Here is a 22,979-nt window from a genome sequence, read left to right on the forward strand (position 1 = left end):
GGATAACTGCTAATACTAATATAGAACAAATAAATACCTAGATACACTTTTACAATGTAGACAGTTTGTTAGCCAATATTTGTAAGGGGGGTGAGTGGTAGAAAGAGTGATAGAAAAAGTACAGTTGTGTACACTTACCATAAATGTAGATGTTCGAGTGTATTCACTGTTGCAGTCATTACATTTGGGTTATCTGCCTGCAGGTAGCCCGCAGCCAGCCTGAATATCAAAGTCTTGGATTCCTGTGTCGAATGTTGTCTCTTTTTCCATGACTTCAGGTCATCAGGGGTATATTAGGGGTATAAAACATGCAGCCGATGCCTCTGCATCAGTTTTTCTTGCCCCAGATGTCAGGTGCCCCCATAATGGGAAGCAATTATATGTTAGGTTACACCTCCAATGAAAAGCAAATACACCAGAAAGCTTAAATACACCAAACAAGAAGGAAAGTAGAGCCAAGAGAAGGCAGGAGGCTGGAGGGAGGGTAACCAGGACTGCAACAGTGAATACACTCAAACATCTACATTTATGGTAAGAGTACACAACTGTACTATGCTCTTCATGTTTCACTGTTGCAGTCATTACATTTGGGTTGATTTCCAAAGCTAAGGAAGGAAGGAGGAATTTAGAGAGCATTAGGACCAGCTATTAAGCCCTGCAAGACTGCAGTGGCAAAACCAGCTCTGGATTTAGAAAAAACAGGCATGTGGTAATGCTTGGTGAAGGTATGGACAGAGCTCCAGGTAGCAGCTTCTAGGATGTCCCTGGTAGGGACTCCTCTGACGAAGGCTGTAGAGGTAGATGCAGCCCTGGTGGAATGTGATCTTATCCCCTGTGGGGTAGTTTTTCCATGGTGCTTATAGCAGAAATTAATGCAATGGGATATCCATTTAGAAATGGTTTGCTTTGAAATGGTCTTCCCCTCTGCCCCTGCAGCAAAGCCAACTAGCAGCTGTTCAGATTTTCTGAGAGGCTTGGTCCTGTCCAAATAAAATCTAAGTTGTCTGTGCACATCCAGAGTGCAGTATTCTTTCACCTTTGTTTTGTGGATTCGGGGAAAAAAGTAGGTAGATGAATGGACTGATTTAGGGCCACACTAGACACCACCCTGGGCATAAAGGAAGGACTAGTCCTGAGGGAAACCCTGTCTGCATGGAAGATAATGAAGGGCTCCACTGCCATGAGGGCCTGTAATTCAGACACTCTTCTTGCTGAAGTTATGGCTAGAAGGAAGGCTGTTTTCCAAGAAAGGAATTTCAACCTTGCTGTTGCAGCTGGTTCAAATGCAGGGAGAGTATGCTTTTCCAATATAAAGTTAAGGCCCTAGGCTGGAGTAGGGGCTCACCTGGGGGTCTTAAAATTTTGGCCCCTCTGAGGAACTGCTTTAGCAGGGGGTGAGAGAAGAGGGGTGGTTCAGTATTATAATGCGCTGAAATGGCAGAGGCATGAATTTTAATTGACGAGAAGGATAGGCCCTTGTGGAGCATTTCTGTTAAGTACTGAAGAATATGAGGTAAGCTGGGCACTGTTGTGCCCATGCCCTGCGTTTGGCTCCAGGAACGGTATCTTTTCCACTTTTCAGCATAAGATTTTCTTGTGCTAGTCCTCCTTGCTTCCAAAATAACATCTAGCACCTGCTTACTGAGGGATGATATTGGAGAGCTCAAGGGATTAGCCAGGCTGCAAGGTTCAGGGTTTGAAGCTGAGGGTGCAGCATCTGGCCCGCCTGCCTGGACAGCAGGGAAGGTGTCTGAGGTAGGTGCCATGGCTCCAGCAATATCATACTGTGCAAGAAGGGGTACCAGTGCTGGCATGGCCAGTCTGGTGCAATCAGTATTGTCCTTGGTTTGTCCTGTTTGATCTTTAGCAGAACCTTCGATAGGAGAGGCAGAGGGGGAAAGGCATAAACCGAGAGGCTTTCCCAGGTAAAGGACAGGGCATCCACTTTCCAAGCTTGACTGTGGGGAGTCCTTGTGCAGAATTTGTCCAATTGATAGTTCTGGGGGGGAGGCAAACAGGTCTATTTCTGGAGTCCCCCATTTGTTCCTCAAGAGGTTGAATATTTTTGCTTCCAGTTTCCATTTGTGTGGGTCCATGAGATTTCTGCTTAGGTCGTCTGCCAGTGAATTTAGCTTGCCTGGCAAGAATTGAGCTTGTAGGTGCCCTTGGTAGCTGAAGGTTGTGTTCCACAGAGCCATGGCTAGTCTGCAGAGAGGGTACAAGTGGGTTCCCCCCTGCTTGTTTATGTACCACATAACTGCGGTGTTGTCTGTCTTTACCAATAATTGTCCTGGAAGGATGTGGTCCTTGAAGGCTGTCAGGGAATTCTGTACAAAACATTTCCTTTTGGTTGATATGCAGGTGCATCTGACTTGGGTTCCATTTGCCCTGAATGCACTGCCCTGCCAAGTGAGCTCCCCATGCATAGTCTGATGCATCTGTTGTTATGGTTTGGGCGGCAGAGGGTAGATTGAAAGGGAGCCCCTTGTTGAGGTGGCAGGCCTCTGCCCACCAAAGGAACTCTGTCTTTATACAAGGAATGATAGGAATCATTGTTTCCAAGTCCTGAGAATGTTGGCACCATAGGCTTTTTAGATACCATTGTAGTTTCCTCATATGCAGTCTTGCATATGGAATTAGCAGACTGCAAGAGGCCATGAACCCCAGGGCTTGCAGAATTTTCCTTGCAGATAGCTGGGTCTTTTTGAAGTAGGCCGTCAAATAAACTTGTTTCTCTGGTGTGAGGAAAGCCATCTGAGAAGTTGTGTTCAAGCTTGCTCCCAGGAATACAATCTGTTGGCAGGGTACTAAGTGAGATTTCTTTTAGTTTATGGTGTACCCCAGCGAGGTTAGAAGTTTCTTTACAAATGCCAGATGTTTTAATAACAAGTCCTGGCTTTCTGCCTGAATTAGACAATAGTCCAGGTATGGGTATATCTGAATATTTCTCTGGCTGCAAAATGCAATGGCTGGAGCTAGGCACTTTGTGAATACCCTAGGTGCAGTAGATAAGCCAAAGGGAAGTGCAGAGAACTGATAGTGCATGGAGTCTGCTCTGAAGTGTGGGTATTTCCTGCAATATTCCCTTACTGGAATGTGCAGGTAAGCTTCCTTTAAGTCTAAGGTTGCCAACCAGGCATCCCTGCCCAGCATAGGGAGCAGCTGTTGAAGTGTTGGCATTTTGAATTTTGGAATTACCAAAAAAGGTGTTTAGACTAGAGAGGTCCAGGATAGGAAGCCAAGAGCTGTCTTTTCTGGGTACCAGGAAAAGTCTTGAGTAAAAACCTTGTCCCCTTTCTTCTGCTGGGACAGGTTGAATAGCCCTGATACTTAGAAGAGAGAGAACCTGCTGTTGAGCCTCTGCCCATTGATTTGGGGGTAGGTCTAGCCAACCGTTTGGGGTTGGTAAGGTGTGGAAGTGGAATCTGTATCCTTGGAAAACTATATTTAAAACCCATTTGTCCTGGGTAAGGAGTTCCCAGTTTTTTGCATGCAGGGTGAGCTTTCCTCCTAAGGGAGCAGGCAGTTGAGCAGGGCTTGGAAGGGTTAAGGTTAAGTCATTGTGACATTTTTCCATGGGGGTGTCTTACTACTTCCAGCTTTAAAAGTGGGAGCCCCCCACTGCTTAGGCCTGTGTGTAGCCAGAGACTGTAACCTAGGTGGTCTGCTGTTCCTGGGTTTGGACTGAGAATGCCTGGAAGAGGCTGGAAAGGACCAATTCTTAGAAGACCAATGCCTACTAAATCTGGGAGGCTGTACTTGCAGGAAATATTTAACAGTTTGCATAGATTTAGCGTCTTCCTCCATCTTTTTAAGGACTTCTTCTGCTTTGTTGCCAAACAGGCAGTCTTGGTTTAAGGGAGCATCCAGTAATTTAGCCTTAACATGATCTGGCAAGTTTTGCTCCTTAAGCCAAGCATGTCTTCTAAGTACAGACCCAGTGATAACAGCCCTGCAAGATGCTTCTAAAGAGTCAAAACCACACTGCAAAGTATGTTTACCAACTTGTTCAGCAGAATGCATTAAATCCTGTAATTCTTTATGTTCAGTATAGTCAGGAATCAACTTCATTTTCTGTTCAAGTAGTCCCAAAATATGCTGCTGATACTTTAACATATGCAACTGGCAATTTAAAGCCCTAATGGCCAAAGTAGCAGAAGTGTATACCTTCTTGCCCCATCTGTCCAAGGCCCTGGAATCTCTATCAGAGGGGGTAGGGGTTTTGGCAGCAGTAGCCTTAATGCCATTTGGTCCTTGGGAAATGGTCTCTGGATCCACAGTAGGATTCTTGAAGAGGAACTTGTGAGAATTGGGTACTCTGTAATACCAGTCAGGTTTTCTGGCAGCTGGAGGTAAAGTGTCTGGGGCTAGGCTAGATTCCAAGAAGGCATCATCTACAATGTCCAGAACAGGAGGGATAGCTTTGGAGTCAGAGTAATCCTGGCCTTCCCAGCAGAAATGCTCCCTAAGAGTGTGCAAGGTTTCAACAAAAGAAAAGCCTTCTGGAGGGGAAACAGAGGGAATGGAATCCTCTGCATCAGAATCCTCATAGGTAGATAAGAGCAAATCCTGGTAATCAGAAGAAACAGAAATTTCAGAATCCTGATCAGAAGAATCAGAAGGAAAATCAGTTCTAGGTCTCTTAGAGGGGGAAGGCTGGCTTCCCCTAATTAAAGTAATAAGGTCTTCAGCCATTCTAAGCATTTGTTTTTTAGACATATGGGCCTGACCATGCGGTTTGGACGTCAGTTTTCTAGGCGTGGGTCGAGTTTTAGGCCTTGATGAAGAAGATGGTGCCAGTTTAAAATGCAAATCTGTAGGCCTGAATACACCCTCAGAAGCCGGTGCCTGCACAGCATCTCCGGACCCATCCAAGGTACAGACATCTGGAGGTTCCATAGTCGAAGCATCTTGCGGCATACCGGACTCCGAATGGGTCCCAGTAGAGACCTGTGAATCTAAAGTAGCGGGTATCAGGGGCTGCGAAAGCGCCTCACTGAGTACCGACGAACTGGTGACTAGCTTAACTGAAACATCGTTAACAGTTTTGGCTCTATGCTGTCCGTCTCTGTCTTTATCCTTACGTTTTTTCAGAATATCGGTAGTCGGATGGCTTACCGAAGCCATTTCTGGATAGTTAAACCAAGTACCAAAATAATTTGCTGCAAAAATTGACTGACGACGAATAGATCGGGGGTTGAGTAAGGCACAAAACCGACAGCAAGGGACATCGTGGTCTGAGCCTAAGCAAGGAATGCAGTACAAATGAAAATCTTTATGAGGTATTTGCTTTCTACAGGTAAGACAATTGTTAACTTTTACTGACATCGGTTAAGAGCAAGAAAAAGGATCCCCAACGGAGTACTTAGCTTTTTTCGAAGACTTTGGTTCTGAAACTTGAAAATGAAAATTTCAGGAGTAGGCCAACCAGCACTTGCGAACTGCTTCTGCTTCTGGCACCGTGCGGCAAGAAAGACTGATGTAATGGCGTCGGTTGCATGTTTTATACCCCTGATGACCTGACGTCATGGAAGAAGAGACAGCATCTGAAGCAGAAATCCAAGACTTTGATATACAGGCTGGCTGAGGGCTACCTGCAGGCAGATAACCCAAATGTAATGACTGCAACACTGAAACATGAAGAACATCTGAGGGGATACGAGGGTGAGTAACGGTTATCAGGGTATCGCAGTACTGTGCTCAACCAGAGCTAAAATACTTAAGTTTCCAATAAGGACTAGGACAGAATAAGTTTGCAACAACAAAGTTTTCAAAATTACTAGTTCTAAATATTCTGAGGGAGGAATTGTCATACTTTGTTTCTGACTCCCAAGTTTGCTTAGCAGCTCCGGACTTGGTTCAGGTGGCAATGCTTTAAACTGAGCCTTGCTTCGGCAGGGTTCATTTACTTAGTAAAAGCAGAGGAGAGAAGATTTGCTTCTGAAGGTATTTTGTATTTATAAAGAAAATATACTCCTCAGGCTGCCTGGAAAACATGCCAAAAAGGAAACCATCTAAGAGGCAACCTAGGAGAACGGCAGATTCTGTCCTAGCCAGAGACCTGTGAATCAACTCCTCATCCTGCTGCAAGAGTCACAGAAGTCTGTTGATACTGTCTAAAAATGTTTTGTACACATGGAAGAGGCATACTACTATGCTACGCATTCCTCATACTTGTGGAGAAAGATATAAATCTGTAATCTTGGAATGAAGTTAAATACATTCAAGGTGAGTTAAGAACCCCAAGCCTCGTCTCTTAAGTTCATAGGTGTATACTAGGCTAACGACCATTAGGGTCCTAGAAAGCCTAGCTGTGCAACCCAAATATTACCCACAAATTTGATTTCTATCTGATTTATAGGGAGTGATTTACTGACTGCCTCTGTCCATCAGAGATGTAGGAGCCATACCAGGGGTGAAGCTCCAATTACCCATCCACTGGTCCAAATTGCTCTTAAACGGGGACAGGGAGGAACTCTGCTTCACATGGATGGGAAGTATGTTCCAAAGAATGGGAATTCCCTGAGACACATATGTTTATCCACCGTGTCCTATTTATGTTGCAAGCAAAATTTAGGTCTTTTGATCTAGTAGTCCTGATGTTGTTTGGTTTGCAGATGTGCAAAAGATTCATCAAAACAGAGTCGAGGGATGCCTTTTACGCCAGGCAAAGATCACCTCTCCGAGGTCTGTATGACATCGAACAGAGAGAGGGCTTTGAGGTGATCAGCATAAGACACTGTGTTTACTCCCTGTATCCTTTTTATAAGGAACATTCCAGGTGCTGCACGAGTCTGGTCAGGTACATATCGAAGGTGGCATTACACTCTGTGATTGGCCTGATGAGGGCCAAGTACAGTGGCATGATGACCTCTCAGGACCTAGATGCCATGACAATGCTCATAAGATGAGCAACACAGAATTTTCTTCTCAACTTGCACACATGTTGGCCAAAGGCGAGGTTACTATCTACACAAGTTCCAAGATCACCAACTAGTTAATCAACTTAATGCAAAGTTCCTGTAATCACAGCTGCACAGGTAAAAACCTCACTCTCCAAAGCCAAGAACACAATGGGACCTGACAACATCCCAGGCTGCCTTCTACATTAACTACAGAATGAACTGGCACCCCACCTAAGTACCACGTTCAATCATAGCCTCACCTCAGGCTTTGTGCCCATTGAATGGTGCACCATGACAGTTATCCCACTCCACAAAGGGGGGTCCACAACAGACCCCGGGAACTACTGCCCCATTAGCCTGATGAGCCTTGTCTGCAAGGCCATGGAACATATCATCATGGAACTCCTAAACAAAGACATTGGAGATCTCCAAACTCTGGACCCCACACAGTTTGGGTTTGTAAAAGGCAGATCATGTCTCCTAAACCTGATAGCCTTCTTTGAAGTAGTCACCAAAGCCATAGATGAGGGTAAGGTGGTTCACACAGCCTATCTAGATCTCGCCAAGGCGTTCAACACCATTCCCCCACTCTGGAATTACAGATAAACTCACTAAACTAGGTATAAATCCCTATGTCACAAGATGGGTTGCCAACTGGATTACTGACGGAACCCACACTGTGAAAGTAGCAGACTCCAAATCAGACTTCAGACCAGTGACAAATGGAGTACCACAGGGTTCAGTCCTGGGTCCTCTCCTGTTTGGTATCCACTTCTCTGAAGTACAGGCTGACACAGAAGGTCTTTGGCTAACTAAATTTGCAGATGACTGCAAACTAGGAGCCATAATCGAAACTCCTAACAATGTGGACATCCTACAAAAGGGCCTCACTGAGACAGATGCCTGGTGTCAAAAACATGGTCTCAAGCTCAATGCCAAAAAGTGCATTGTCATCCCCTTTGGTAAAAACTCTGTATCTATGAACTACCACATAGGCGGTAGTCTACTTAACATCGAAAGTGTGATAAGAGACTTTGACAGTAATCTCTCCTTTGATAATCACATCGCCACAGTGGTCAGGAAATCCTTCTACATGGCACATCTCATCACAAAAGGTTTCTCATCCAGAAAAAAAGAGGTCATTGTTCCCCTCTACTCATCACTCATTAGACCCATTATAGAGTACAATGCCCCTTTTGGTATGTACCTCACAAGACATCTACAACAACTGGAAAGGCTGCAAAAATACCTCACAAAGAGGATTACAGGCCTCAAACAGATGCCCTACGCAGACAGTCTAAAAAAAACTCCAGCTTTACTCCGTCGCATATCGCCTACTCAGAGCTGTTAGACATGCTCCACTTAAAGAAATCCCAATCCCTCCAAGCTACACACTCTAGGGATCTAAACCTTGTCACCACAATAAACAGAACATGCTGGAGGGATAGATTCCGGTCCCAGAGACTTCCCATACTCTGTAACAAACTACCCATTTATGTCAAGCAAAGCTCCTCATTAGCACTCTTCCAAAAAAATCTTGATGATTGGATGGGTAATAGGAAATTCACCCCAGGGATCACTTCTGTGGTTCTGCTTGACAGGAGCACAGGAAAATAATTTTCTTGGGTGGCGAAAGCTAGGGTACCTTTTTGGCTAGGCTTGTATAGGCCCCAGGGCCAATAGCCTAGTACCTACCTATGAACTTTTAAGGGAATTTTACTGATGTCATACTTACCCAGTGTGGCAGACTTCCCAAAAGGTACTAAAATGCATTTCTTAGTATTGAGTTTTAAGCCATGGCTTTGGCACCAATCTGTACTAATGCTAAGGCTAAAAACATCAGTTGTGGTTCCGCTCTTTAGCCTTATTTATTTTTTTGGTTTGTTTACTGCACGTTTGGTTACCAATCTGTATTACACCTTTCTGAAGGGTGTTCTTGTCTCAATAACTGCTACCAATATGTAATCATCTTAAAACTTTATTAGCCATAGGCCTCTGACATTGGCTTGTACATCCGAGAAGTAGAAGCCAAAGAGGAATGGGCCTAGCACAGAGCACTGGGGGATTCCATTGATGGTCAGCCTCTTTGTGGTGGTGGCCTCACCATTTCTAACCTCCTGGGTCCTACCAGTAACCTAGCTGTCTAGTGTGTTATGAAGGGGGTTATATCTAGTTCTGCAAGTCTGTTGACAATGCCCGCGTAGTGTACTGTATCAAATGTTTTAGCCGGATCTTTGTAGGCAGTATTCACAGTTTTCTCCTCATCCATTGTCTTAGTGACCTTTTCAAAGAAGTCCACCAGATTCAGTAAACATGATCTTCCTCTGATAAAACAAAACTGGGATGGATCCAGTGGGTGGAGGTCTCCAATGTCCTTGTTGATACAAATCTTTTCCAAGATCTGTTGAAGGTCCTCCCTTATGAAGGGGAAGACCGTTACAGTCTTCTACTCACGTGGCACAAAGCCTATTTTAAGATTACAGTTAAATAATTAATCCAGGAGTCCTGATAAGTGATATTTATTCAGGAAGTATACTGGGATGCTACAGAGCCCCACTGAGGTCATTGTTCTTGGCTTTAGTGAGAGCAGCCAGTAAATGCTCCCTAGTTAAAGTTGGAGAGGTTATGTCTGACGGTATTATTGGGGGATGGTTGGGGATGAAAGAGGGGTAACGCTGAAACTGAATTTGTCTACTAACAGGTTTGCTATATTGCCAGGCTTGGTGAATGTGGCACCATTAACCACCAGTTCAGCAGTGCTGCCCTTGAGGCTTCTGACATAGCTACAGAAGGCCTCATAGTCATCTTTCACCTGGGAGGATATCTTAAGTCAAGCAAACACAACTTTGAGGTTAAGTAGCTCTTTTAGTTGCCTATTTACTTTGATGAGAGTTTTTATCTTTATGAGAATTTCCCTTCCTGATTTTTGCCATTTTTTTTCCTTTTGTTGTAAACGCCATTTAATTTGGGATTCCAACAGGGAGGTTTGTTTCTGGGGCTAGTTCTTGGCTTACTTCTAGTAGGTACAGCAACCTCTATGCAGCAACTGATATTTTTGCACAGAGCATCTGAGAGCAATTCAGCATAGGTTGGTGTGTTCTTGGGGTTTGGAGGGGCACTGAATTTTGACAAACCATCACTTAATAATATGCAATTAACCTTGGAATAGTTCCTAACTCTTACTGGTTTTAATGAGATTACAAAGTTGATTTTGATTTCGAAGAAGACAGCTTTAATATCAGACCTTACCACGGGAGACAAGACACTGGTAGGAGGCTGCAGCGTTCTCCCATATTTGCGAGCACAAGGTAAAGTATGCTGGAGACTCTAGTGGGTGTATTCATTATTTGGTCAAGAAATGTTTGTATTTACAAAGGGCAAGAATCTCTCTGTGCCTGTAAATTTGAGGCTGCATAGGATTCTCAATCTATACAGGAGTAATGAAACTCTCCCATGAGTAGGGTGTTAGGTTTGGATGCTAAGTGTCTCCAGTAAGTCCAAGTATGCACTCTGAGCTTTTTGAGACATAGAGGGTGACCCATAGCTGGCTAGGATAGGAAACATGATTTTTGTCTATAGTGATCTGCATGTGGAGGAACTCCAGCACGTCATCCTGTCTAACTACCCTAGAGGTATGCTTGTTACTGATGTATATTGAGGCGCCTCCACCTTTAGCCCTTGTTTGTACAGCTAATGGTCTAAAAGTGTAGCAGCACAGAAACCTTGTACTGCCAGGGTGCTCTCTGCCCCTTTAAACCATGTCTTGGTAACTGCACAGATATCAATATTCTCGAGCGTGAGGAGGGTTTGGAGGGAGTGCATTATTATTATAATTATTATTATTATTACTACTATTGTATTTTTTTATTTAAATGTAGGCTCCTGGTATTGAGCAGTATATAGGTTATGTTGAGCTGATTTTGCTTTGCTAGGAGGTTTGTCAACTTGGCAATGCTTAAAAAAGGGACTATGGGGGGGTGGACAAAGCCTAAACCAGTATCCGAAAGCCTAACAGTTGAAAAGTGCAGGCCATCCTTGGCAAAGCATCATGGTCTGTTAACCATGTCCTCCCAAGATGACAAGTACCGGATCCCCTTAGAATGACACCAGAAAGACAGCCAGTAGTTGAAATCAATCATGCTTTAATCATATTGTGGCATCATCTTTGGTGATGGTAATATGCTGCTCAGTGCCAGGTGCATACCAGCCTGAGACACATAGTCTGACAGCTCTATGTCTCTCTTCACATAGTCCAGGGAGGCACATTTCTGGGACCTCCATACACTACAATGGAATCATACCGGCACCTGTGGAATAATGACTTGAGTGCATGAGTAATTTGGCAGATACTGGCTCCAGATAAGTAACTAACAGTTACCTTCTCCTTGTTCAGCCTGGTTAGAGGGGCATCAGTCTACCTTACAATGAATCACATGTGATGAGAGTCCTGGAAAGTATGTTTTCTTGCCTTAGGGACTTACTGTTCGAGACTGGAAAGTATGTTTTTTTGCCTTGGGGACTTACTGTTTGAGACTCCACTGATCATGACAGTATGCGTGGTGTTTTTTTTTTTCTGAGTGTCTTTGGGTATGCTGTGGCATAGCTTTGACAGCAGGTTGTCTAGGTGATCTTTCTTGTTGTCTCAGCATACCTTAGTCTATGTATGTGTGTGTTGTGGGTGCTATGTGAGATAAGTGTTATGTGTGTGGTTTTGACAAACTGATGTAGACTTTTATGTGAGAGTTTAGCTTCCAGTGTCATTGTGTAATTACCGTGTCTGTCTGATTCTTTAAGGATTAAGTGGTTGTCAGTAAACATGAGGCAACTGCTACATTGTCTCAAGACGCCCATATCTACCAAGCTGGCTACTGACAAGTAAGGCAAATGGTTATTCATACTGTCCACTTCTTTGATTTGTGAGCTCCAAGACGTAGGACCCAAGAGGTTAGAATCAGTGAGGCCACCTCCACAGAGGGTTAGAAGGCTATTAAGGGTGATTTGTTTGTGTAGACTAATAAGGGTGCTTCACTGGGGCAGATTATGCAAAACAGTACTAAACTGTACTAACTTTAACATTTACACAATACTGAATTCTACTACATCAGTAGGTATGGCCATTCAACATCTATCTGGGTGCTTTGAAGTTGTTGGAGCACAAGGTATTTGCACTTTATTACTGATTTACAGGTTACAGTTTTATGGACTGTTGTACACAGAGAATTAGTTTTCTAGGGTTTTGCTACTGTACAGGGCACTGCTAATCCATGCAAACATGCAAATGTTATAGCAGCACAGAAAAAAAAGAAAACTAAATAAGCCCCCTGGCCAATAAAATGACTACACTGAGAGTCCTTTTCTGTAGTTCCCAACTCAGACAGTCCAGGCAAACACCTCCTTCCATAAAGATGAATAAACCCAGTCCTCTTGATGTAAATACACAACAGAAGAGACTCCCAAGTGCAATGCTAACACAAACCACTTTAACTAGCTGAATCCCTTGCTTTAGGCAGTTTCAAGGCAGTAACAGTGAAAAAGAAGAGCCTTTGTTTTTGCATACATAAAAACAGGAAACTAATGTGATCACTCAAAATAACAAGTGCGATTTAGCAATCAAAAGTGGTTACATTTGCCTGGACAGCACTGGATACAAGTAAAACACTTCTGGAATGCAGGGTAAAACTACAAGCTTTGATGAGCTCCTGGAAAATAAACAGGAGGCATACGTAGTTAAAGCAGGTTTAATCAAGAACAATGCTAGTTTGCTGGGTGGGCACTCAGCATCAGGCATCTACGGAACACAATGAGTGGGAAGACTAGTCAATAGCAATGAAAGAGGGGAGGGGTGGACTATGGAAGTCAGATAATCATAAAGGATGGAGGGCAGAGACACAGCCTTATAAAATACCACCAAGATGATGGGTTGGGAAATTTTCCAGGAACAAGCAGGTTGGCTACAGAACCTAGCAATCAAACAAAGGCACTAATACAGCTCTTTCAGAAACGTTATCTTGAAGTGTTCGTTTGGGATGGGGCAGATACTGAATGCAAGCAGATAAATGAAAAGCGGGACATAAAAGCACAGAAGCACAAACCTGAACAGAGACAATTCTCTCACTATTGAACTTCTACTACAGTTTAAGGTAGTTTATCAGACTATGCAAAAATTACCAGTAACAATGTTTACGGAAAAAGGCAGTAATAAATTATTAAAGCACAAATCTGGCAGTAGTATACAGTTCAGCCACAACTATGAATTAAACTACAAAACCTTGACCTAGTATGGTTTAAAACAGAAACGGGTAGATTTTGCAAGTAATTCTACTTGTGGAAAAAGAAGTGCAGAAAAATGCAGAAACACAATCTTCCCACAACTGCTAATTAAAATACAATACTAAGCTTCCAAAACAAACTGAAAAATGCAATCAGATGGAACAGAGCAAAAAAGTACAAAGCAGTATCACCACACAGGTCACTATCAGTGCACTTAAATATTTAAGCAAAATTGGAATACTTAAAATGTAATAAAATTGGAATAATTAAAAATCATTTAATTCACTTTCCTTTTTGTTTTGAAAAGCTAGTTATTCACAGTACCACATCTCTCCAACTCTTGGAGAAAACACACTTGTAAATAGAAGCTAGCTAGAGAGCTAGCCAATCAAATAAAGGCAATACTGGAGCTCTTTCAGAAACTTCAGCTTCACATGTTGGTGAAGGATGGGGCAGACAGAATGCAAGCAGGTAAATGACACATCCTTTCTTTTTTTTTTTCCATAGGTTCATAGGTCAATACAATGTTGTAAGTCTAGTCACACAATTTCACACAAAAATTACGAGGATATTAAAATAATGTCATACCACTTGAAACTAAGTATCAGTACCTAGTTTCATATCTCTCAACCTCTTAGTACAGGAAATCTGTACGACGTCTAAAATAATGGGGGCAAAGGACCAAAACCAGGGACAGATTTTAAATATTGCTTTTATAAACCTAAAAAGTTGCTAGAATAACACAATTTGTGTAAGCATGCATTTTTCTGAAGGATACTATGTCTGAAACTGTATATTATTTAATGACTTCAATCCTCAGTGGTTTGCCAGAAAACCACATATTGTATGAGGAATAGACCAAAAATATGAGGCAAAAATCTGACCATTCGACAAACATCTGTACAGTTGAGACGTATGCCTAATTTTTACCACTTTCTATAAGGGCTTGAGGGGTCAGACTGGGGGTGCCCTTACGACTGCCTATCCAGTCATCCATGTTATATGTGAATATCAGGGATCTACTATACTTTACATCAAAAGGGAGTCTTTTCAACAAAGCAGATTTCTTCTGTGATACATATCTATCCCACAAGTGTATGTATCTTGAGCAGGTGTTTAGGTTGTTCTTAGTTTTGCAGATGTGTAGGTAGTTGCACAGGACCAGACCTTTTGAAGTTCTGTAGGCAAGGCTGAGCCCCCCCCCCCTCTCAAGAATCAATAGGAAATGGGAAAGAATGAGAGTCCTTTTAGGTGTTCAGGGTAGCTCAAGGAGGGCATGCTCTTGTTAGGTTTAGTACGAAAACGCTGCAGTCTCCCAAGTTGGGTCATGCACTTACATAAACACATGCCAAATGGGGGGGCATTACTCTCAATTATTGGCCTGATAAGGGCAGAGTAAAGAGGGATGATAATTTCATTGGATCTAGAAGACATACCCTTGGTGGTCAGTGTGAAGGATCTCTTAACAATGGTCATTTTATCGTCAAGGGATAGTTCGCCTATGAAAGTGTTAGTTCGTCTAGGAAAGTGTTCAAGTACCTCATGGCACAGTCAATTTTTAGGGGGATGTCTGGGCACCCCTATATGACAGGAGCAGGGGTGCCCAGATTTGTCAAAGGGCACAGTGATGCATTTCTTGGCATTTATTTTGAGGACATGGCCTTTGTACCACTTGTTAGCACAAGTTAGGCTCTCTTGAAGAATCTAACAGCCTCAACTTTGTTATCATCAGCAAACTTCAACAGTCACAGGCCTCTGGTTTCGGCTTTAATATCAGGGACATAGATACCAAACAAAAGTGGTCCCAGAAGCAAATCTTGGGGAGCACCATTAGTTACTACTCTTTTAGATGAGAATGTGCCTCTAACACTAAGAGACTGGGTTGGGTCAGTGAGATGTTTTTCTATCCAACAGGTAGCATACGGGTTTACACTTAATTGTGTTAGGTTATCAAGGATGCTAGAATGTGAAATGGTATCAAAGATTTTATCCAAGTCCAGGAATGTAGTGTGAACCAATATGTCCATGTCTAATGCCTCAGTGATCTGTTTAAAGAAAAGTCCAACACGTTTAAGAGGCAGGATCTGCCTTTAAGAAACCCAATCTGGTTTGGTTCCAGGGTTTGAAGACTGCCTATGTCCTTGTTAATAAATTCCGTATTGATGCACTCCACTGACTTACAGATAAAGCTGCTGAGGATTATGGGTTTACAGCTGCCGGGATCAGTAGGGTGCCCTCCTTTGTGCAGTGGACTGACTAAAGCAGTTATCCACACCTCCAACACAAAAACAGCATAAAAGGTGAGACTGAACAGGATAACCAGTCTGCCAGACAATATCTGGTGCTAACAAGGCAGCCTGGCATATTATCAAGATCCTTGGTGTCCATTGCCTTAGTAATACAGCATTTAGGACTTGCTCAGAAGTGATGTGGAGCATGCTAATGTACTGCTGATAATTGGGGGAGATGAGAGAGTAAAGTGAAATGCAGCGACAATAGCATTTAACGAGGCACATTTAGACAAGCCCAGTGAAACGGTTTAAGGAGAAGTGGGACAGGCAAGCACCATCATTATATCCGGTAGACAGAGAAAGGTTACTTTATTTCTAGGACCTCCCCCAGTTATAAAAAAAGAGGATATGACATCTGATTTGCAGGGAAGATGCATGGAAATAAATAGTAGGTATTTGTAAATACAGTGCATTATTACTAGTACATGCATGTCATTAGGTCTCACTCAACTGGATATTTGGGGGTAGAAGTCATAGCTTCTTTGCTGGCATTTCAAGCCAGCACAGCATATGAACTGTAACATGTTGTTGTTGTGTCTTTTGGCTTTTCCCGGTTAGGGGTCTCCACAGCAGAACTCCGGTCTGCTAATGATTGGCAGTAGATTTTTACGTGCCGAGTTGCTGGCCCTGACGCACAACCTTCAACTAAGGTATGCCCATTCACGCATGTCTCCACACAGAAGACGCTCTAGCTGAGAATCGAACCGGACAACGCCTTACTGTGAGGCGACAATGCTACCCGCAGCACCACCACCGCAGTTATGAACTGGAACATAGAAAAACAGATTTCATATGTGGGTCCAGGATGCTAAAAGTGCCACCAGTTCGGGAACAAGTTACTCTATTTAAACCCGACAGGCCTAACAATGTTGGAGACAAATAAAACAGTAATACAGAATTCATCTTTTACTCTAGTAGACATCTCACTGCAGCCAAATGGGATGAGATATAACAGTCAAACATCAAGACTTTCTTAGAAAGCCATACACTCATCCCAATCTTCCCATTATATTTTCTGATACTGCTCCAACTGGAATAAACAACTGTCTTTACCTTTTCATTAAACAGTGGTGATTTCCTACATATTCATAGATTCACAGATTCATACTAGGCTAACTGCCCTCATGGACCATTTTGAGCCTAGCCAATTGCCCCCTATGAGAATCAAACCCTGCACCAAAACAAGATTATTTTTGCACCTGGTACAAGGAATTGTTTCAAGCTAAAAGAGACACTACAGTAGGGGATGGTAAGCACTTAAAGGTAATCTAGCATACATTTAAAATAGCATTAGTGGGGCCAGCCCCATGGCTCAGATGGGTGAAAGTCTCGAGTATGGCCCAGGCGACCAATGACAGCTTGCCCATCCTGGGGGGAGGCGACCTTGCCAGCTGCAGTGGCAAAACCTACTGATGAGCAGAAAGTCACCAAGAGAAGTGATCAGATAAGCTTGTGCTGCTAGTGGTGCACAAAACACCTTTCAGCTGAAGGAAGACAGGTTTGTGGGGGAACACACATGTCTTTCCCCTAGCCAGGCAGCTATTGGGATGCAACAGTAGGCTTCTCCACAGGACGTGCAGGATGCCCCACTCCCTACCTCCATTCTTCCACCATAAGGAGAATGGAGGAGTTGACTGGTCTTCCTCAGCAAGAATGTAAAGGTTGTATAGCACACCCAGCTCCCACCTCCAAATCCACTTCCACAGAAGGAACTGGTCAACTGCGCGCATGTAGCAGAGACATCAGGATAGTGGAAGGGAAAACAACATGAGCGAAATCAATTAAGTTACATTTATTTATTTTTACCTATTTATTTGTAGTTTGTTGCCCAGGTTAGTCGCCTTGGTCAATGGCCTCTTTTCAGGGAAGGCGCGAAACAGTATTCATACTGATTAGGAGAAATTTGGCTAGGGAACCAATGAACTACCTTACTCTAATCAGTAACTGCCATGGGATCCTTTACATCCACCTGAGCTGCCACCAACTCAGGCAGATGAGGTCACAGTTTAATGTCTCATCATATCAAGGGCCTGGGAGAAAAGAGGAAGGCAAAATCTATAGAAAAAAAGATACATGATAAAACTTTGAAAAGAAATATGACATCTTTCAATCAGGATTATATTTATCAGCAGAAACAAAGTCTAAAGAAGGAAGAAAAGACACTGGACAGGAACTGCAAATTTTTAAACCAGGAGGTGATGAACTTATGTTTTCCAGAGTTTACCTGGTTATCGATAAAGGTCAGCTGTTCATCTCCAGCAGCAGAAAACACTACATATCACACCTATTCTACTCTCTTCCATTAATGGGGCATAGGGTAACCTCTTCAGAAGGGATTAGCAGATGTAGTTAATCACTACTATTCAACTTTGTACACAGCTGACAGACTGGGAAGAGGAATGCAATAAAATACAGGATGATTTAGATCTGGTGGATCTCCCCAAATTGTCAGTAATTCAGCAGCAGAATTATTTGCACTGAACATGGTCAAAGTAGTGCAGGCAGTGGTTCTTAGGCAAGAAAGTACAGTTTTGTACCTACCATAAATGTAGATGTTCGAGTGTTCACCCTGCTGCAGTCATCACACTTGGGGTTATCCTGTCGTAAGGCGGTCCCGCAGTTGGCCAGAATTCCAAAGTCTTGGTCTGGCATTGGTTGTTGTCGCTTCTTCCCTGACGTCAGTGCGCCAGGGGTATAAATAATGCATCCGACATCATTTTCTTCAGTTTTTCTTGCCCCAGATGTCAGGTGCCCCCAAAAAGGTGGTCAGTAATTAGTACCAATTTAAGAAATGTCAGCAGTAACACAAAATTCCTCCAGCTATAAGCAAATACATCAGGAAGGTATTGTAGAGATGTAGCCAGTTAGATCAGAGGGGAAGGAAGGAGGGTAACCTGGACTGCAGCAGGGTGAACACTCGATCATCTACATTTATGGTAGGTACAAAATTGTACTATGTTCATCGTGTTACCCTGCTGCAGTCATCACACTTGGGTAGAATCCCAAAGCTAAGACCCTCTCCACCAAGGGAAAACACCCGGTTTGGTGGACCCCGGCTATAAACAAACTGTACAACAAAAGAAGGAAGCTACTGCAGGACAAAGCCAAATCCCACAAGGGAAAGGCTTCCCTGATCAGCACAAGTAAAAAACTATGTTCTCTCATAAAAACATCTAAAGCCAACTTTGAGAGAAAGATTGCCAAGGATACCAAAGACAATCACAAGGCCTTCTTCAATTATGTCAGAACCTTGGGAGGAAATTCTCAGATATGCTCTGAGTTGGTACACAATGACAAAAAATTCATTGACCCTACCGACATTGCCAATATTCTGGCAGATAGGTTCAGTGCAAATTTCTCCCCTCCCTCACCCCCTAAAGATGTAGTAATCATCCCTGCTGAATGTAACCTACCTGTCATCTCAGACATACAGGTGAAATCAGCACTCAACAAAGCAAAAAACACAGCATCTATGGGACCCGATGGTATCCCTGGTTGCGTGTTACGTGAACTTCAAGATGAACTAAACCCGCACCTAAAAACGCTATTCAATCTTAGCCTCACTACAGGATATGTACCTGAACACTGGCGCACAGCAACAGTGGTCCCACTCCACAAAGGGGGAAATTCTACTGACCCTGGTAACTACCGCCCATAAGTCTGACCAGCCTGGTCTGCAAGGCTATGGAAAGAATCATCATGGAACTCATAAATGGCGATATTGGAGATCTGCAGACCCTTGATCCCACCCAGTTCGGTTTTGTAAAGGCAGATCCTGTCTCTTAAACCTGGTTGACTTCTTCGAGACAGTCACTAGTGTCATCGACGTGGCAAGGCTGTCCACACTGCCTACTTGGACTTGGCTAAAGCCTTTGACACAATACCACACTCTGGCATCATAGACAAGCTCAGCAGCCTAAATGTAAATCCATATGTCACAAGATGGGTAGCAAACTGGCTAAAAAACAGAACCCATAAGGTCAAAATTGCTGGAGTCATGTCAGACTCAAAACCAGTCACGAGTGGTGTCCCACAGGGCTCAGTCTTGGGACCACTCTTATTCGGCATTTACTTCTCGGATGTGAAAGCAAATATGGGAGGATTATGGCTGACAAAGTTTGCAGATGACTGCAAACTGGGTGCCATAGTTAATTCACCTGCTGACACACACATCCTACAGAAAGGTCTCACTGAAACGGACAACTGGTGCCGGAATCATGGCCTCAAACTTAACACCAAAAAATGTATAGTCATCCCCTTTGGGAAAAACAAAGTACCCACAAATTATCACATAGACAATAACCCACTGAGTACGGAAGAAGTAATCAGAGACCTGGGGACTCAAGTCGATAGTGATCTCTCCTTTGACAACCATGTTGCCAAAGTGGTCAGAAAGACATTCTACCTTGCCCATCTCATCATGAAGGGATTCTCATCCAGATCAAAGGAGGTCATTGTACCTCTATATTCCTCCCTTGTCAGGCCCATGATTGAATATAATGCTCCATTTGGGATGTATCTCACCCGGCACATGCAACAACTGGAAAGACCCCAGAAGTACCTCACCAAGAGGATCATGGGTCTCAAACATGTGCCTTATCCAGCTAGATTAAAGAAACTCCAGCTCTATTCAGTAGCATACCGCCTGCTCAGAGGTGATTTGTGCCTAACATGTAGGGCCATGTCCAACCAAGAACTGATGGACATGCTCCATCTCAAAAAATCCAGATCCACCAGAACCACGCAAGCTAAAGATTTCAACCTCTGCACAAATATGAATAAAACATGCTGGAGGGATATATTCATAACACAGAGGTTACCCGTACTCTGGAACAAAATCCCAGTTCATGTGAGACAGAGCCCTTCATTGGCACTGTTCAAGAAAAATCTCGATGCATGGATGGGAGATCGTAAGTTTACCCCGGGAGTCACCTCAGTGTCACTACTAGACAGAGGTATAGTTTACTAAATAATGGGGTCCCACATGTGTCACTACTAGAGAGGCGCAACTATATAATACGGGGTGGCGTAAGCCACATCATTGTTGGCTAGGCTTGTAAATGCCCCAGGGCAGATAGCCTAGTACACTACTATGAAACTATGAAACTAAGGATGGGTGGTGGAATCATAGAGGGTTAGAGGAGGCTAGAAGGCCCTGCAGAACTGCAGTGGCGAAGCCAGCCCTAGTCTTAGAGTAAAGTGGTAAGTGATAGTGTTTGGTAAAGGTGTGTACTGAACTCCAAGTTGCAGCTTCCAAAATCTCCTTGGTTGGAACCCCCCTGAGGAAGGCTGTAGATGTAGCTGTTGCCCTGGTAGAATGGGGCCTAATGGTAGCAGGAACTGGTTTTCCATGATGGGTGTAGCAAAAACGAATGCAATGTCCTATCCATTTGGAAACTGTTTGTTTTGATATAGTCTTCCCTTGTGAAGCTGTAGCAGAAGATACAAAGAGCTGGTCAGAATTTCTGAAAACCTTAGTTTTATCTAAGTAGTAACGAAGTTGTCTGTGAATGTCCAAGGAATGCAGAAGTCTTTCTCCTCTGTTCTGTGGATCTGGGAAGAAGGTGGGCAAGTGAATGGTTTGATTTAAAGCCACACTGGAAACCACCTTAGGCATGAAGGAAGGATTAGTTCATAGAGAGACTCTGTCTTGATGGAAAATAAGAAAAGGTTCCACTGCCATTAGTGCATGTAGCTCTGAGACTCTTCTGGCTGAAGTTATTGCTAGCAGCAGAGCAGTCTTCCATGATATAAACTGTAGATCTGCAGAGAAAGCTGGTTCAAAGGGAGGTAGCGTAAGTTTTTCCAGAACAAAATTGAGGTCCCATGTTGGTGTAGGTGCTCTCCTGGGGGACCCTAATGTTTTTTGCCCCTCTGAGGAACTGCCTTAGAAGTGGATGTGAAAATAAGGGTGGATCTGTGTTGTAATGAGCTGAAATAGCTGATGCGTGGATTTTAATGGAGGAAAAAGAAAGTCCTTTGTGCAACATCTCCGTTAAATACTGTAGAATCTGAGGCATGTGAGGCTGAAGTGTATTTTGGCCTTTAGCTTGGTTCCAGGAGCAAAACCTTTTCCATTTGTCCGAGTAGGCCTTTCTGGTGCTTGGCCTCCTAGCTTCCAGAATAACATCCATAACTGCTTGGGAAAGAGGAGCTGGCTGGATGGTAAGGTGATTTGCCATGCAGCCAGATTTAAGGTTTTGAGCTGGCTGTGTAGAATCTGATTGTTTTGCTGAGTGAGCAAATGGGCAATTAGTGGTAAAATCCAAGGTGGGCCCTGGGCCATATTCCTTAATAGTGGGTACCAGTGCTGGCGTGGCCAGTCTGGGGCTATGAGTATCAGTCGTGGTCTCTCCTTTCTGACGTTTTGTGAGGAGAGGCAATGGAGGGAAGGCATATGCTGTCAGGTTTTTCCAACTGAATGAGAGTGCGTCCACTTTTCAAGCTTGATGGTGAAGTGTCCTTGTACAAAATTTTGTCAGCTGATAGTTTTGGGGGCTGGCAAACAGGTCTATGTCTGGAAGGCCCCATTTTTGAGTTATCATTGTAAATACTTGTGGATCCAGTTTCCACTCATGGGGATCCATGATGTTTCTGCTGAGGTCATCTGCCAATGTGTTCTGTTTTCCTGGCAGGAATTGAGCTTGTAACTGAACTTGGTAAGCCAGAGCTGTGTTCCACAAGGTCATTGCTTGTCTGCATAGAGGGTAGGAGTGTGCACCCCCTTGTTTGTTTATGTACCACATTACTGTGGCGTTGTACGTCCTTATTGCAAGTTGTCCTGGATGTAATAGGTTTTTGAAGGCTGTCAGAGCATTCTGTACAGCTAGCATCTCTTTTTGATTGATGTGCAGATTCCTTTGATCTGCAGTCCATATGCCTTGAACGCACTGTCCTGCCATGTGTGCCCCCCAGGCGTAGTCCGATGCATCTGTTGTCATAGTTTGCCTGGCTGGGGGCAAGGTGAAAGGCTGACCCTTGTTGATGTGACATGCCTGTGACCACCATAGAAACTCCTGTTGTAGGCAGGGAATGAGAGATATCATTGTGTCCAAGCTGTGGCTGTGTTGAGACCATACGCTTTTTAGGTACCACTGTAATTTCCTCATATGCAGCTTTGCAAATGGTATTAGTAGAATGCAAGATGCCATGAAGCCCAAAGCCTGCAGAATTTTTCTTGCAGGGAGTTGGGTCTTTGTTGCCATTGTTTTGAAATATTGAGTCAGTTGTAGTTGTTTGTCTGGCGTCAGATAAGCCTTCTGGGCCGTTGTATTCAAGCTGGCACCCAGGAATGTCATATTTTGTGAGGATACTAGATCTGATTTATTTTCGTTTACTGTGTACTCTAGGCAACTTAGATGGTTTACAAAAGCCAGATGTTGTAAGAGGATGTCCTTGCTTTCTGCTTGGATGAGGCAGTCGTCCAGGTATGGCTATATTTGAATTCCTCTTAGTCTGCAGTATGCAATTACTGGTGCCAGGCATTTTGTGAAGACCCTGGGCGCAGTGGATA

The sequence above is a fragment of the Protopterus annectens genome, chromosome 2.part2 (assembly GCF_019279795.1).
Source record: "Protopterus annectens isolate FY-2018-M chromosome 2.part2, PAN1.0, whole genome shotgun sequence".
NCBI classification, from domain to species: Eukaryota; Metazoa; Chordata; order Ceratodontiformes; family Protopteridae; genus Protopterus; species Protopterus annectens.